The following is an 18,747-nucleotide window of genomic DNA, read 5'->3' as shown; positions in this document are numbered from 1 at the left end:
CATATGGAGATCATATAATTGTCCCTAGGATAATTAGCAAAATTCAAGAGGCACTTTTAAAAATAAAGTCACAAAGACAGTAAATCTGGGCAAGAAATTACAATGATATAGTAAATTAGTAGAAAGAGTTTTTCTGGCAATAAATCACAAAGCTCTTCAAAAGGCCCATATAAGCTCAGCTTTCATTTCCTGCTCACTCTTAAAACATTTCTGGTTTCTGAGAACAAAGTAGAGAAGGTAGAACGGAAGTTACTAGGCAGTATATAACTCATTACAGATGGATTTTGTCAGCCCCATTTAAGCTTTTATCATTTACATGTATGTAGATATAAAGAGAAAAAGTCGCCTATTAAATACTTGTCTTGGGTTTCAAAAATTCTAGAAGTATTTCCTACTTGTTTGGTTTATCATCTTACGCTGCCCTTCATTGCATATAAAGTCTGCAATAAAGTTGTAATGATTCAAATGTAGTAGTAATCAAATTGTTCAAGAAGTCTAATAAATTAAAGCAATAATTAAAGGTAAATAAACCACTATAATTTGTAGGTAGCACTGAAGACAGGGTAACTTACTACCTACAAACCCAAAGAAACCAGCTAATCTATTAGCCAATAGTAATCAATCAGGTTTGCTCTCTGGGGTTTTTGGTACTGTCAAAAGCATTTAGGAATAAATCTAGTGGCAAAGCCAGAGGAAACCCTTCCAACTTGTCTGTCTAGTGAACACAACTCAAGTAGTAGCAACCAAAACCTTGCACAGTTGGAGTTCAAAAAGCACATAAAGTAATAAATAATGGACAGAGGAGTCATTTGGATGATGTTCCTTTTGCCTTACTAGTTCATGATGAAAAGAACATGTTTTTCTGGCTGCTGGGAGCAGGACATGGAGAACCAGAGGGTCCCTTAATAAAGCCTACTAGAGATGGAAGTTATTTGTTTGTTTGTTTCCGACTTCATGTTTTCTGTAGATATTTTGTCTCTAATTCATAGATTTCTATGGCCTTTCACATTGTAAAATTAGGAAAAAAAAATCAGAATCAGGGAATCAAAAAAATAAAAATATTCTTGTAAAAAACATTCCCTAAAAAGCACTACAATTGCAGTGAGTTCTAGATATTCAGAGGAATCCTGCTTTTCCAATTTTTGTCCATAAGTGAGGCAGGTTTCTCACTGGTGCCAGGGAATACAAAATGCTCCCCCTTATGATGCCTGGAGTAATATTTGAGGTCGTGCCTCTGCCTCTTCCTCTCTTCACTGTTCTTACTTCTAGCAAACCTCCCACTGGAGTCAATTAGAATTTTGCTTGAGTAAGCACTGCAGGGTATGGCCTGTTGGCACTAAATAAGTCATCATTTTTAATTGGCATTTTAAGTTCCATCAAACTACAGACTATACCTCACACTGCCTTAGTAAATGTTTGCACAGGGTAACAATTTGGATCATGTTAATATTCACAAGTGATCCAAGTATACACTGTACAAATACTGAGGTTAGATGAGTTCTTTCAAGACAAAAGATATCTAGATTTATTCTTCTTAAATTAGTATGTATTTTGAAAGCTATAAGACATAAGCCCAAAGTTATTTATTTTAGGGCATGCACATATTTCTTTTAGATAATTTGGTCCAGTGCCAGTATTGTATATACTGAAGACTGTATAAAAGCTTGTTTTATTAGGAAATTCATCCTAAGCCTCTTAAGAGTAACATTATTTATCTTGAAAAGGCTGTACCAGCACTCTTACCACTTTTCCTGACTACAGTAGCTGCTGTCAAAACACCAAAACGTCTCTCATTATTGGAATTTCTTGTTGGGATGTTCTCCCCAATTTCACTCCTCCCCCTTGAAAAGGGGCACTAAAACAAGCTTTAGGTTTGCCGCGTTCCCTGTATTATACATTCAGGATGTCTGTTCTTTGAAGTACTTTGGGACTGGGATTTGTATGAATCTCAAGATGCTGGAGAACATAGTATTATATACTTTATTTTTTAGAACCCTAAACCACTTAGCATAATATTCTGGATACGTAAAAAAAAAACCTCACACAGATAAACAGCCCATCTTGCACACGTGTTCTTCTGTTAGGTTCTAAGGAAATATATGTAGGACCCTAAGTTATTCTAACCTTCAACACCTAGATTTCACACACATACACACACACACCATACACACACCCCCGGTGCTGCAAACAAGCACACACAGCTATGTTAACAAGTGTGTTATTTTTCCTGTCCTGATAACTCTTATTGTCAAGCCTAAATTATACCTTTTTTTTCCCAAAAAGGAAGTCCCCAGTCTATTTCAAACATCCCCATGCTCAATTCTTTATGCATCTTCAGGGTTAATAACCATTAAAAGACAGAAAATACTGAGCTTGTGTAAGATGAAGCCATGCTTACAGAGAACATGTAACTAGAAACCCAAAGGAACACATGAGCTTATGTACACTATCTTTACATACAGGCAGAACAAAAAAGTGAAAACAGTTTAGGAGTGGAATCAAGTGGATTGTTTCTGTAGCATCCTAGAGTTAAAAGGCAAATTACAATCAGTCCCTCAGTAAAATTGAATTTGACACCTCTTTTCTACTGAGATTAGGAATTATCATCTTGCAAACCTGCACTTTGGAGCATCAGTGTCAACCTGTCTGGAATGTAATTTAGATTTTTCAGTAACATAAAATGCCTACTCTTCTGTAGTCATTAGTGGCTGGCATAAACAGTCTGACAGTATTATAAATGAAGGCCCCGACAGTTCAGAACGCTAATCCAATATTTGGCCAGTAGCTCTAGAGCTCTCTGAGATGGGGGGAAAAAACCACCTCTTTAATCAGAATGGCTTTTTTCTGGTTTTGTGCTGGCGGTTTGCAAGGCTTCTACTGGGACCAACCTGATTTCTGTTGAAGAGCTAGAAAACACACAGCGGGGCTAAGAATTACACACATTTATGCACATGCTTAATGTTCTTATCATAAAAAGATGAGCTAATATAGAGCAGCAGTTATTTCTTAGAGATAAATCTAAAACTAATGAGGAAAAATAAATGTTTCTTTTGCAATGGAAAGAGCCTGGGATCTCTCGTTCCCTCTAGTGGCCACTGGAGCTTAGACACCAGATTTAAGAATGTATGTGAACTGCATCCTTTCATTTGATATATGTAACTAGACTGAGCTCTGCCGTGATGTTGCATTTTAAGTGGAACTCCCTGAAGAAATCAATGGGGAATTCTGCTTAAAAACCAGTGGCATATTATGGCCTACAGTTGCCTCAGGAAGATTTCTTCCCAGCAGGGACAAAAATGAAGGTCATTCTCTAGGAAGAGAGAGCACTAGGGCTGGACTTAAAAGTAATTTAAAATTAGATTAACATTTTGATTGTTTCTCATGTGTTGTGCTTGCCTGGGCCTCAGATTAGAACACACAAAATAAAGATTTAGGAAACACAAGACAAGAGAGAACTGGTGCCATTCATGGGGAAAAGCCAGCAACGTAAAAAAACAGGAATTCAAGATGCTTTTTAACAAGATGCACTGTGATCTGACAGATCAAGTTGGGAGCCACCTGTCTCCTCAAAAAAGAAAGTAATCTAGCTTATTACTATGTTTAAAACTCAACTGACATGGGAAGAACACTAGTCTAAGTAAAGATTAGAGCAGCAACCTGTGAGTATAGCATCCAATTACTGAGGTTAAGCAAAGAAGTTGGCTAGGTACTAGAGAATTTCAATCCCAAACTCAACACTCCCCATCAAGGTGAAGGAAAACTTTGAGGAGAAAAAAAAAAAAAAAATAGGGAAAGTCAAATTATTATTGCTAGCTTCCAAATTTACCTACAAGCACAGTAGGGAAAATAAAACAAAGTCCTGGCTTTTACAGTTCCTGTTCACAGTGGATTAATTATTAAAGATAAATAAGATTATCAATTTACATTGTGCAAGGGGTGGCAAATATTGAAAGTATTAAGATGCTATTAAACTGACAGCAAGTGGTACAAAGTCAGTTCTGATAGCCCCATTTTAGAACAAATAGAAAAATTTAATATCTATGACTGGAGCACTAATAACCAATTGAGAAATTTCAGATTAGCTGGTGTATAAAAGAAATCTAAGACTGGGCTCATCAGACTGGTAGTTTGATTAAACAGCATGAAAATAGCAAAAGTTGTTCAATAAAATCAAATCCAAGTGTTGTTTTAGAATTCGTTGTTCCAAAAAAACAAAATCCAGAAGTTGTTTTAGAATTTAAAATGCCTCTGTTTGGTAGGGGGAAAAAAAAGTAGACATCATATAGCATCTCTGTATAGAAGTATCTGCAAAATACTTTTGTTCTGCTGCGACACTGTAAAATATAAGTTAAATTATGATGCTCACTTCTGAGTCATGGAAATGAAATGGGGAATCCTGAGGACGACCAGCAATGAGGATGATCAGACCAGAGATTTTTAAAAAACATGAGAAAAGTTTGGGGTAAATACTTCTATTAATTCAAAGGAAAGATGACAAGGTGATATGCTTCAAATACATAAAAGGCTGCTGTTCTTCGTGCCTGTTGGACACTACAAGTAGTAAAGGGATTAAGTTTCAGCAAGACCGATAAGGGCAACATTTTCAAACAGTAATGAAATACAGTAGTTTAGCCTGCAAAGTCTGCCTTATTGAAGGTGTTAAGAACTAGTTAGACAGCCATCCATCCAAAAAGACCCATATAACTCATCTTGGTTTAGGGAAGGATCACAGAGGTCCTTTCCAGACCTGTAAGCCTATGAACAAGAGAAGTACAAGAGCAAGTCACTGAATCTGAAAGACAGAAGATAAGAAGTGAAACAAGTGAATTAACAGCACATACTCTTTAACACATTAGCTTACTAGGCCACAGAACTCATTACCGGGGAAAAATAGAGGTTGAATGTTAAACACCTCACTAAAAGCAATCATTCATTTTTATAGACAATGAAAAATATCCTCAAACTTACAGGGACTGTGCAGCTATAGCACCAGGAATGTGATTATTTATGGCTGTTTACATGGTACTTTTGCAATACAAAGAGTAGTTCACACAGAAGGTAAGTGAGGATGAGACTGATTCCCTCCACAGTTCTTTGTCCTAAAAGACAGAGCATCAACCTGCATGCCCAGACATTAAGAGAAAAACATTTCCTGTCTCAATACTCACAAGAGACCTGGAGTAATGCTACATTCCAAAACTAATACATTAACATCTGTTTTACTATGGTTTGCTCCCTGCTTAGCAAGCGTTCTCCTTTAAAAATAGCATAGGTAGGAGGCAAGAAACTCATGGGAAAATGTTTTCATTTCTGGAGGAGTGGGTGAACCTGCTCCCACAAACTCCAAAAAGCCAGAATCAGATTTAACACATTTGTCTTCCCAGAAACCTGACATTCTCTCACCAACATTTAACATTTCTTACCATGGAAACTGGGTATCAGCGGGTGATACTAATGACCTACCCTGCCTTTCAGTTTCAAGTCATCCACTTCAAATCATAACCAGGCTAGTGAGCATTCAGAAATCACTGTACCAGAGTGACAACAGATGAGATTAATCAGTAGTAGCAAACGGAATTTCCATGTTTCACATATGTATCACCATACTTTATTAGTGCACTGCAAGTTTTTCAATGACAGGCCACATATCCTATTCCACTTGGACTGTACCCAAGACATGATCTTGCTTGAACATGCTTCTTTAGTGTGTAAAGGAAAAACAAACCAAAAAAACCCTTACAGAACAACCCTCCCTCTGATTTTCTGGGGAGATTCTGGTTTCTCATTGGGGTTTTTTTCCCCCCACGTTATCCTGAAAGCAGATGCTGGAAATGTAATAACAAGGATTTGCTGTGTCAGTAAATCAGAACTAGGTCGCGTTTCTGGCTGACACCATGTAAACATCACATCTTACACAGGAGTGATGCCCCCACGACTTGCAGAGCCGTTCACAAAGCCCGCACGGCTGCGCTGCCCAGGTTTGTCGCCACTCGGCCCCTCTCAGCGAGCGGGGCAGCGCGTAAGAAGTCCTGATACCAACAGTTATTTGCATGAACCGCCGTGAAGGTAAACGCGGGAGGGAGACACCACTTTGTGAGCTCCCCCGACAGAGACGTAGTAAATCCCGGTACCCCTGCGAGCTGACACACCGGCGGGTGAACAGAGGGGCCCGAACAGAGCGGGGTTCGTTTACAGTTCCACGAGCGCCCTCTTGCGCGGCAGCCGGCGGACCCGCGGCCAGGAGCGGGCAGAGCAGGGCGCGTAGCGCTGCAGCCCCGCGGTCACCTTCCCCCTCTTTCCCCCTCGGAACTCTGCCTGTTCCTGACATGTCATTTTTTATTTCTTTTTCCTTCCAACCTGTTCCGCTGGATTTTTATTCCCGCGGACACACGAGCAGGCAAAATCGAGACAAATCAGCGCCAAAGAACCCGTTTCTTATCTCTTCTCATAAATTGAGTTTCTCCCGGTGTTTCCCTACCCAGCTCTGCGGGAGCGATGCTTCCTCCAGGCTGCAACACCGACACGTACCAGAGCCTAATAAAAATAATAAGAAAATACCCACAAACACTTCCAAGCTGAAAGGAAGACTGGAAAAAAAAGCCCACTAACTGGAACCGTGAGAGGTGAGTGAGCAGGGGACTCTGCTTGCTTTTCATCGTCCATCTTCACATCAGACAGTTTGCAATGGGAAATTTCCAGAAAATAATGGCCTATTTGCACCGGAATGTCAGTAGGAAAGCATCATTTGGCACAGAGGAAGATGAAAACTGAAAGGCATCACAGACTACTTGCCCAGAGGTAACATATTGACTAATGCCACAGATTTCAAATTGACAGGTGCTCATTAAAAGCCACACATGTGAGCAGCCAGAGTGAAGCCAGGAAGCGCACATGCTGCCCATGAGAGCTGCCGTAATTACCAAACGTAGAGCCCAGCCGCAGCTACTGAGGAAGAGCGGGGGAAAGCGAATAGGGAGAGAGGCAGATGGAAGGACCTAAAGCAAAGGTAGGGAGATGAAAGAAGAAAGAGTGGGGAAGGAGTTTACAAGTTGAATCCAAAAGAACACAAAACCCTCATCACTTGCGTTACTCATTCTTTTAATTGCGTGCTTGCCTTCCCCCACCAATTAAACCAAACGTCCTTGACAGTCTGTCTTCTGCAGCAGCACAGAACTGAAAGTAGACATCAGCTTCAGCCCTTTATGGTCTCCATAGTATTTTAATTTTCTAAATTGGAGATTTATGGAAATGCTGACATTCATCTCTTGGTTAAAATGCTAGCGTGTTGCTTACAAACACAGACTTTTTTCTCCTTTTAGCTAGAAGGTTGACAAGAAAGGCTTAGCAGCTTTCTAATCATTATCCTGCACATGATGGGCTGTGAATTTTATGAGCTTTATCATCTTACTGTTTACATCTCTAAAATGTCTGGCCACAGACATGCTTTTGCTCTCTGTGTTCTTTAAACAACAGTGGTAATAATTAGCAACTGGGAGCAGCCTGATTATCATATGAATGGAGAAGCAACTGAAAATGGAACAGAATTAGGACCCAGGAAACGTCTCAGTCTTCAAAATTATAGAATCTTTGGGAACAGATGTCTCAAAAGTTTACCTGCCACCACACCATTATATTATATACTATTACAGTAGGCTCTAAATTGCACTGCAAGACTTCAGGTTTGATTGAAGAGTATTGATGACCTCTTTCCCTAGGTAGGCACATAATAAGGGGACGTGAAGTCAGGTTAGTATGTTTCCCGCAGACTTGTTTACTATTATTCATAAAAACATATGCTTTCTGCCTTTTTGCTATCTTTCTTTTTTGTCTCTTCTAAGACATCAGAAAGTAAAACTTCCTGTGCTTAGTTCTGCATATATGTTAATAAAAACTAAAAAGAAAGAAAACCCTTGATGTGACTGAGAAACTACTGCCATCAGAAACATCAACCCTTAAAACTGAAAGAGGAGGGACAATGATTTTTAGGTAGTCCTACAGAATGACAGCTACCTTTATTTCTGCCTTGTGCTTCAAGGGGCTTCTACAGGAGAAAGTTTTTTAAAAGGCAAAACTGTACATAAAGCCAGATACAAAACACCAGTACACTCCCCTTTGTAAAAGGGCAATGAAACTGGACCAAGAAACAAAACTACTGCACAGACACCCTTTCATGAGCTAACCATGAAAATTAAGACAGAATTAAACAGCAACTGAGCAGGGGCTCTTCTATGTTAGAACAAACACGCAAATAATGATCAAAGTCAATGGGGTACATGGACTGGATCTAATGCACAGCTTCCACAGAATGTGTTGTGACACGGGCATGTCTGTCACCAGTAAGGTTCCCAGAGAGAAAATACTGCACATAAACACTAAGGTGACCACAAGCCAAGGCACTAAGACATTCTTCTCATCTTGCTAAGGAAGAAATCCTACTGGACTTCATGTGCAATTGTTAACCCATCAACAGTCTTTTCTCTGCACCCACATCCCCAGTGCTGTAAACCAGAACTGGGCTGGGACTGGTCCAAGTATTTACGCACCTTTCTCTCATACACATATCCTTCCTCCTTTACTACGTGGTTCTCCACACCACGGCAGTATTTACATTTAGTGTTCCCTACGTGAACACTAAGGAACAGATAATAGCATAGGTAAATTATTTCTGACAGAAACAGTAAAACATTTTTTTTATTAGTGAGTTGATCATCTTGCTTTTTTCACAAGCCAGAAATTCAGTCCATTTACCAGCCTGTAAATCATGTCCTCAGAACTTTCCAATTTTATTTGCAGACATATTTAGTCACCTGAGACCCCACAGCAGTATTTTAATATATATCTGAAAATAGATTCCTGCTTTAACTTACAGCTTAAGACAAAAGGGGGGGGGGGCGGGGGGGGGGGGGGGGGGGGGGTGAGGGGAACAGGACACGACACCAAACCCAAACCCAAACATAAAAGAGGCAAAAAAAGCAATGCAATAGTTTCCCACCTATGGTAGTTTGTTACTTAGTTTCAGCTGCTGAGTGTTTCTATTCCCCAGCACCATTCAGCAGTACAAAAAGGAGGGAGAAAAAAAAGAAAACAGGAAAAAAATCCTCTTTAACACACACAGCACTTCTGGAATGTCTCCAGTCCAAAATAACATTCCTCCAGGACTTTGGGGATTGACAGACAGCACGCTGCAAGCAGCAGCCACAGCTTTTTTTGTTTTTAAAGCCCAGCAGCACCACTGATGCCCATTAACATCCCAACTGCCTGAAGAACAATTTCCCTGGCCTCGGTTCTCCTGCAGCGCAAGTCACAGAGCTGTCACATCTCCTGTAGGTTTGCTTCCTCAGCAAATTCAATTTACACTTTTATTTGTTTATTTTTCTAAGTAAAATCCAAGCTAGATCACTTCCCCAGGAAGAAAATTGATGTTAAAAACCACCTGAATTTGTCTCTCCTGACAATATTCTAAACAAGGAGTTAAGAAATAATTTTCCCTTTACAAAAAGGAGGGAATTTAAGGCTTCAGTAGACAGCATCTTAGATCATCCCAGCAATCAATCCCAACCAGCAAAATCTAGGTCAGTGAAATTGAATGGAAGTCAGAAGCCTCCAAAGAATGAGACGTTCAATTGTTAAGAATTACAGAAAAAAGCTTAAGACCTGGTTAGGACAAAGGTCATATTAAAACTGCCAAGTGAAAATACAACAGTTATCTGGAAAAAAACCCTCCATCCAAATCCTACACGCAACAAACTACAGAGGGGGTTTGTCTTTAAACAACAAAAACAAAACTTTGGAGGGAAAAAAAGAAGATGGAGCCATCTTGAAGCTGTAAGGACACAGTCATTGCAGTGATCACCAAGACCTTCTCTGTCATCGTCTCAAGATTAATAGAATTAGGTGCAGTATTTTAGAGTTATGAAATTCCTACTAGGACAGAAAATAGCTGCTATTAGAGGCAGGTCACCCCGGCCTCACAAATGGATGGAGGCAATAAGACTTACAAGTTAAGACACATAACAGTAACTGAAAGTAACATACATTACTTCATTTTCCTTTCTTCTACAGCAGGAATGTAAAACCTTCCAATTCTGTTTCACATATGTGGTTAAAGACCACTCTGTGGAACTGCTCCAAACAGTTTCTGCTCAACTCTGAACCCACAGCCCCAGCTGCCCTACAAATCCACATGGATATTGCACCTCTCACATTGATCGCAAGGTCAGAAATCACAGCTGCTAATAGGACTCTTGACAGAACTTCAGCCCCTGGAATTTTGTAAGTGCTCTCTGTATCTTTAAAGATTCTCTGTCCTAGAGTGTGAACTGAATAAGGTAGTTGAAAATCCCTATTATTAGAAATATCCTAACTGGTCTCTACAGCACTTTAACAATTCTTAAGCACAATATCAAAACAATGCCACAACCAACACCACCCTACACACCCACCCACCCACACCCCTCAAACTCCAATTAAACCTACAAGTTACAGTTACTTGCTTATGTGTGCTTTTGAGCAGGGGCACCATTTTAAGCAGGGCACAGAAAAGCTCCGGAGTAGGCAAGAAGTGAGAAATCCAGGTCACACTTTGCGATGAAAAGTTCAGACATTGAAGTGATAGGAGGACTTTCCTGTGCCCCATACTGTTTAAAACCACGCTGTTCTGTAAGGACTCTTGTAAAAAAGATCTTCAGCCAGCTCACAGGCAAGATGGAGAGAAGCTATTACTCTGCACTGATCCTGTGATATTCTCTCAACACTTCTCAGACATTTCTTTGGGGTTTGGTCTTTTAATGTTGGTTTGGTGGGTTTAGGTGGGGTTTTTTTTGTAGCTCAGCATTGTACGCCAGTAAGGACAGAAGATAAAAGTGTCAAGAACAAGAAAGGTCACACCACTTGACTCTATCAACAGAGATTGGAATAGAGGATGCCTCACCTTGCTCTAGAGCTATATTTTAATAAGCCTAAATTTGCTATAGTATTAATATAAATACACAGCTATACAGTGTAATTGAACTGGAGTGAAGAACATTTGTTGTGAACAAGGGAACTTCAAAAATCACACAGATAAACTATAGCTCAGTTAAACTACAGCTCTTCTGCAGCATTTCAGTGAGACTCACATAATCTTTGGGTTTGGACCATATTTCTCATCAACAAAACTCTTTTCCAGGTGTATGATCCAATACAAGTGGATTAAATATCCAATGATCCAATACAAGTAGGTACAGAACTAAAAATTGATTTAATTTTCCTTATACACCCAATAATGTCTATTGCTGTCTGGGAAGCCTAAAGTTTTTGAATGCTTAGAAAAAGATAAGGAAGTCAGACTTTAAGAGGTAAGAAAATACAAATATATTTTCTAGACAACATGAGGCTATGAACTACTTCTCACAAGCAGCAGATATCGATATTTATCACTTCATTACATCCAGCATTGAAGCATCTAAACCGTTAGACATCAGAATTTTTTCTTCCCAACCAAAATGGGACTTGAAGAGTCAGTTTGAAGGTTGCAGGCACTACTTGCAAAAGTGTTCAACAGGTTAGTGTCTTTTAAAGTATTCACTAATATTTCAAAGTAATATACTGCCTTTGTGGTACTCTACTGTTTACTACAAGGTCTTCTTAATGCAGACACATATGTGAATAGTTTAACATCAGCATTATCAAAAATACTAATATTTTAAAATTAAAAAATAACAATAGCAAAATTATTTAAGGAATGCCCTTAGATGTTTACAAAATACTCACAGCCAAAAAGAATATTATTCTTTAAACAGTATTCTATTTTAAAAACAAATAAAGAAAAGTGAATACAGGCACATTGACTCACATCTGGGAAAAGCACCTGAACAAGGACTAAAATGCAGGAATTCAAGTCTCCCAGCCTAATGCTCAGGTAATCAGAATATGAGTTACTGAAGCAGCAACAAATGAACTTCACATATCCAATAGCCACATCATGGCTATAAAGAGCAGCAACCTCTTTAAACATAAGAGGTCTATATAACATCTAGAGATGTTGCCCATATAAGTACCATCTTTAATCATACACAATGCTACAGTACTGTTTTCCACACTCAGTTTCCAAATGACCATGCCTTTTCCCAAGAGAGGAGCTTCACTTTATGTAATGGAGCTTCTCTAAACTGCACTGAGAGACTATGCTGAGTATCTTCCTTCCCCAGGTAGCCAGGGAAATAGTATTTGGAGTGGCATGGAGAGGTTAAGGAGGGATAATTTTTATTGTCCCTTTAAAGAAAAGAAACAGAGGCCATCAATTGAAGCTAGGGGCATGTCTGTGGCTTATTTAAGTTGTGGCATTCCTTGTCACAGTACAGAATAAACTATGTATCTAAATTAGAAGACTGCACAATTTCATGGAAGAAGTTTGTTAAGGGTTATGGAGTAAAAAACCACTACTGGCTCAGGAGCCCTCCCCTCCCATATTGTTGGGAGATGGGAGAGGGCAGGGGAAGTATTGTCTGACACCTGCTCTGGTCTTCTACTTCTGCCAACTTCCACCTTCCTCAGCAATTGCATATATGCATTGGTATAATTTACATCCTTATTATTACAATGATATTCAAAAACCCTCATGCTGGATGAGCAGGACTAGAACTACTTACAACATGAAAGGGATCAATACCTTGCTGGTAGCCCTAAAGCACCTGCAGAGAAGTGGGAATGGGATGGCTTAGATCTTCATGTCTCTCTGCTCAGAGTACCCCACACAGCAGCTGTAAAATGCTTCGTCATATCTACAAGTACCTGTTTAAACTACCTGCTTCAAAATAAACCACACTGCTGGTAGGATACTTGAAAAGCAATTCAGAGGCATTGGGATCCTTATAAAATAACACACAGACTCCTATGACCTTAATTCTCACCAATAGTAAAGAAACAGAAATCAGGCACCAAGTATATTCTTATTGTGTGCCCAAACGCTTAAACTGCTCTTCAAAAATGAGACTGAATCCCAGCAATCCTGCAAGAATTGTTTAAATCCTGAGCATGACAAGCTTTTGAAATGTTACCCTTTGGGCCAACACGATGCCATCTCCAATATTTTATGCCTAGCCTTATCAGTCCTGGCAGGGACCTGGCGTCACAGCTTGAAAAATCTACACAGAGACAAACATCTGGCAGCAATCGGGATGTGGCTCCTCTTCAGCTGCCTGATTACCCGTGCATGCTGGGCTTGGATAGCCACTCTCTCACACACCTCCTTATGCCACTAACCAGACTCTCTGGGGGAGGACAGTAGCAAACCACAAAAAAAAAACATATCCATAGAGAAGTCTCTGGAACTGATTAGTCTTTTTGGTCTTTTCTTCATTCAGGGCATGGATTCCAGCACTTACAGCAACAGATACACAACTGCAGAAGCAGATTCACAAAGAAGGGAAAAAACACAAACTCCCCACAAGTCCTTGCATCCATTGTCTGGTATGAAGCTTATCTGGCAAAAAAATGACTGACAGATTACTGGAGAGAAAAAAAAAAAAAAGGCAACATAAAGCAGAGTGTGGAGTTGCTACGACACGTATCCTACATATTCCCAAAAGACTGACACTACTACCAGCCATCTTCTGGACCATTCCATAGCAGAAGGGAAGCTGTTGTGACACAGATACAGGTCTACTAAAACAGGCAGAGACAGGAACAATGCATATTTTATCATTACACAGTATGGAATGGGACCCAGGAGTTTTCACATGATGGATGTCACCATCCTCCTGTGGGGTGTCCACCATCAGGAATCCAAAAGCCTTTTCTCCAAGTCCTCACCAAGCTGGTTAATTCCCACATTGTAAAAAAAGCAGGATACACAGGGGGTGTGGGGGATAGTCGGGGCATGGGGTGTTTTCCTTGTATTTCTGGTTTTGACAGAAACATGAGGGGTAATAGACAAACCAGATCCAGGGAAAAGAGCAGCGGCAAGAAAGATAGGCCTATAGCAAGTAGAAATTGTATTGTAATATCCATTAAAGGTAGACAGCCTTAAAAAGGTGAGAAAGCAAGGCAGGAACACAAAACAAGGACCTGAAGTTTCTGAGATGGATGCAAAGAAACTAATACAAGGCACAAGACTAAATCTAACCAAAATAACATCAATGCATTGAGAAGAACAGCACTCACACAGTGGTGTTGTCACTGCTGATAACACAAGCTGACAAATCCCCTAATGTATTAGTCACAAATATTTTTTTCATGCAAATCAGGCATGTGTGACTTCTTATCCCATTGATTTCTTTCTCTTTTCTGCTAGCAAGAGGATTTGAGATCCAGTCCAGTCAATGAGCTTCTTTTAACTGGCTCAAGCCCATTCTTGTCGTGGCCAACACACCATTTATAGTACTTGTCTCATCACTGTCCAGAGAGAAAATCATTTTGGTGCTTTGCATATCCATTTGCTGAATCAGAGAGAAAGCAGATTTTGCTAACAGCAGTAGAAAATAGCTGGGAGGAGAAGAGACAGAATTAATTTTGGACCTGAACAAGCCAAATTACAGAGCTATTCAGTCAGTAATTGACATGTTGGAATATAATGAGGAGGTCCTAATAATGGAATATATAATAAGGGGTCCTAAAGACTGTGAATGCAGTTAAGTCACCTACACAGCCTTTGTGTTCCAGCAGGAGAGGTGGAGAAAGGGAGTCAGGTCACAACAGGCCAGTCTTGCCTGTGCATAACCAGATCTGGTGTCAGACTCTCTATAACTCTGGATATTTTGTTTTAGAACACTAGGAGTGGAACAAAATGTCATGGATTAAATCAAATTATGACTAATACAAATGACAACTCCTCTAATAATTTCATGTGTGCTTACAGAGCTGCAAAGAGAGCAAGAATCATAGTGCCACTAAACAAGAATTCAGAGGTTTGTGCAGATGAGTATTTCTCCTCCATTCTTGAGCTAATACATTAGCATCTTTTATGTTACTCAAAGTACTTTTCTGTATCTAGATTTCAGGACATCACAGCCTGGAGTCATTAGTTTAACAAAGGGTGCAGAAAATTTGTACTAGCAACACTCTACAGACACTGCTTTCTTGTGGGAAATGCAAAGAAGGAAGATTTAAAGGAGAGGTACTGAAAGCTACTGAAGAAGCTCCTACAAATACACAGTGATTAGTTGATGCAATTATGAAGCCGTTAGTTTGGTTGGTTTTGGAGAGTATAAGAAGCCACTGGATAAAGGCAAAAAATCTCTAATACCTCATTCCTGAAGATGTATGGATTATAAACCATTTTTTGAGCACTGAATAGCGTTCAGAAATGGATCCATCTTGCTCACCTGTGCTTTGTATTCTAACACAACCTGCCAATACGAGCATCTTCACTTTTATCTAGTCAACTGCGAGGGAGTGAGCCTGCTCTTCCATGCTCCCTCCCAGTAATGACAATGATGCAACACATGATGCCTCCAACATGTTTACCCTTATTTCGTCAAGCACACAGTATAGCATCTTACACTTCCAATTTTGCGTGCTCTCTTCAGATATAGTCCTTGAGAAAACGTTTTGACAACTGTTTGTTTCCATACTACAACTCTGAATGAATTTTCATCATATTTGGTTACCAAAAACCACCCAACAACCAGAACCAACGAAACAAAAAATCCTAAATACACATACACAGAAAAACATAAACACCAACTGGGGGGCAGCCCACTCTGAATGTACTTTCAGCTAAGCTTTACAATCATATTATTAATATTTGTGATACACCAACATTTTGCAGAATAGCAATTAAAACAGAAATGTGATTTACTGTTTTTTCTATTTTTTAGGCTGCCTAAAAATATCTGTAACTTGGCTCTGTAGTCCCTTATCCTTGCCTCAGTCAAATCCCTTCAGTGGGTTTTATGATGTCCACAAAGATGCTTTTTGCATCCACGGCACGCCTTAAAAGCTTAATTGCAGATGCCAGCCCCGCACACACAATCCCACTCTCGCAGCTTTAATCACACCCAGTTAGCCGCCGCAGTGAGATAAGGGCACCCTGGCACGATAATGAGACCAACTGGCTGAGAACCAAAATAGTTTGAGGGTCAGCCAAGGAAAGTAAAATTTGAACATGTTAATTCATGACACTGCTGGAAAAGAAAACGCAAAGCCATGAGTGCTAGAAAGGAATAAGGACCTTGGCCCAGAGCAGTCACCAGGCAGCTCCCAGTCCCATTTTCTCCTTGTGTTTCTTACTGACTATAGGTGGTTCCCCTGCTCCAGGTTCTTGTATCCTTCACTAGTGTAACTCTGCAACACAAACTAGCTCTTTCAGATATTGACAGCCCAGCTACCAGTAACGTTAGCCACAATCATAAAGATCATCTTTAATGTAGGAATTAACACTATTCATATTTTCTCTAACTAAAGATTGTTCCAGCCACTACAGCAGAAAACTGGGGCGGGGGGGGGGGGGGGGGGGGGGGGGAGGAAATGATGAAATGATCATCAGAGAAAGGTAACAGCCCACCTCCAAATTGCAGTCCCAAAAAAGTTATCAAGGACCTACCTTAGACTGGAACATAAGTCAGGATAACCTTTAAAATGTCATAGTGTATTGTTTTCCTGGGTGGATGGTTTCTATGCAGTGGGATTTCCAGTCATCATTTCCACACGCAACGATGAATTCATTGTTGCTGCCTAAGAAAACAATGCTACATTGTGTGGGGGACAGCCCCACAAACCACATTTACCAGGAAGTATGAACTACAGAAAGCACCATACTCTGAAGACTGAATGTACTAATTTAAGTCATCTATGATGACTTCTAAGAAGCTGTGCATAAATAAGCATTTGTTGATGATGTTTCAGTAACTTTTAAACACCACTCAAACAATTTACAAAGCGTGAGCAATACCAAGCATTCATTTTAAGAGACAGAACACAGCTTACTAAACTGGTTTACATATGTTCAATAAATCATTTATAATGAACTGTGAAACCCTTAGAAAAAATAAATACAATAAATTAAGTTCATTTAGTAAATGCAGCTATTGACTAGCTATTTAATAAAGCACTCAGAGCCTATGAAGCATCTGTCTATAGCACCACATGCTTACTAAAGTATTCACCACTGAAATAGGCAACCTTTAATAAAAAACCACTAAATTTAATTCTAAAGATTATTGACCTGCTCCAGTTGTTAAATACATCATTCATAACACATTTAATGAAACATTTATTCAGAGTTATGCAGCCCTCAAAACAAACACATTTTCACAGCTGTTGAAATAGCACCAGTCTCTATGCAGTAACTGCTGCACAGCTTATGATGAATGCATTAACAATTTATAGGCTACCCTGAGTTACGGCAGAAAACATTAGCCAAGACATGCATTTGGGTATCCAGCAGAACAGAACAGCAGGGGCAGAGAACCACCACCTGAGCATCACGCTCATGGGGACTTCCAGAGTAAAATCCCTGCTTTTTTTGGTCCTGGAAGGTTCCCTCTAGAACATGGAGCTGGTTCTTACATGCCTTCAAAATCTTCTAACTTCCTTAAGACTTTCTAGCTTCACTTGCAGATTTTCAAAGCTTTCCTTCTGCTTCTACAATGTATTTCTGCCTTAGGGGTGAGCCGTGGTTTGGACTTTGTGTGAGAACAGGAATTGGTGCATGACCTTTAAAAAGGACACAACCACAACACTTAGAAGGTCAAGATCCCAGCACTTTCAAGCAGCTTAAAAAGTGAACAAAAACCAAACATTTTTCTCTATTGAGCAAAGCAGAACTACACACCTTGTTTTTGGTAAAATTATTTGCAAGGAATAATTTGATTCTGCTTTATTCAAATGTCATTCGTGGCCCCAAATAAAAGATGCAGGTGCAACCACTGCATTTCCCAACTACAGACCACCACCCACATCGGCCTTGGAACACAACCTTGTCACTACATCTGATTTCCATTAAGCTATGCTTTTTTTCTTGGAAATATTACGCAGAGCATTAGCTTGTTACTTTGCAGCTTCTTAATGAAGTAGAAGCTCTGCAGAACTCAATTCTGTATTTTCTTACTCCAGCGAACCCTTGCTGATGTTAATGAAGTTGTGCCACTTTACCCAGAAATCTGGTTGTCGGTAACAGATAAAATATGTAAAGCAACAAAATTTATCTTCTACATTTTTAAGGAGGTTTGTGCTGCATCATTTATAACATGGAAATGTGTTCTGGCTTATAGAAGCACCCAAGCCTGTTTGCTACATCTGTGCGCAGGGTGACTCAGTGCTGCTCAAAATACCTGCTGGGTTTGTTTCTCTGTCCCGGCACCATTCTCCCCTCAACATTCTCCTACTACCAAAAAAGAAAAGAAACAAAAAAAAAACAAAAAAAAACCTTCCCACACACACTCAAAAAATCCCTCTGCCTTCTGAAGAACACAATTTACTTCAAAAGCAAAACAACAACGTAAAATATCTTTCAACACCGGTATGGCTAGTGAAGGCAAACCTGCACCAGCACCACCAGTAGTCTCGTTAATGAAACTTTTAAAATATACCTGCCTTCAGATATCTGCCCTGGGAATTCATTGTTACAGTAAGACAATCTGATGATACAACTTTGGATAAGAGAAATCAGAGCAGCCTTTTAAACTTTTTTCTTTTTAAAGTTGTAACACTGCTTTTTTATGATATTCCTGTAAAAATCAGTGCTTAAAAAAGTAGTAATATCCTTTCTTCTGAGCAGTAGAGGTCAAGCCTCATAGAAAGCAGATTAATTAATCCCATTTGAGTGGA

Source organism: Gallinula chloropus (assembly GCF_964237585.1).
Source record: "Gallinula chloropus genome assembly, chromosome: 6".
NCBI lineage: Eukaryota > Metazoa > Chordata > Aves > Gruiformes > Rallidae > Gallinula > Gallinula chloropus.
This window is presented reverse-complemented; position numbering follows the sequence as displayed.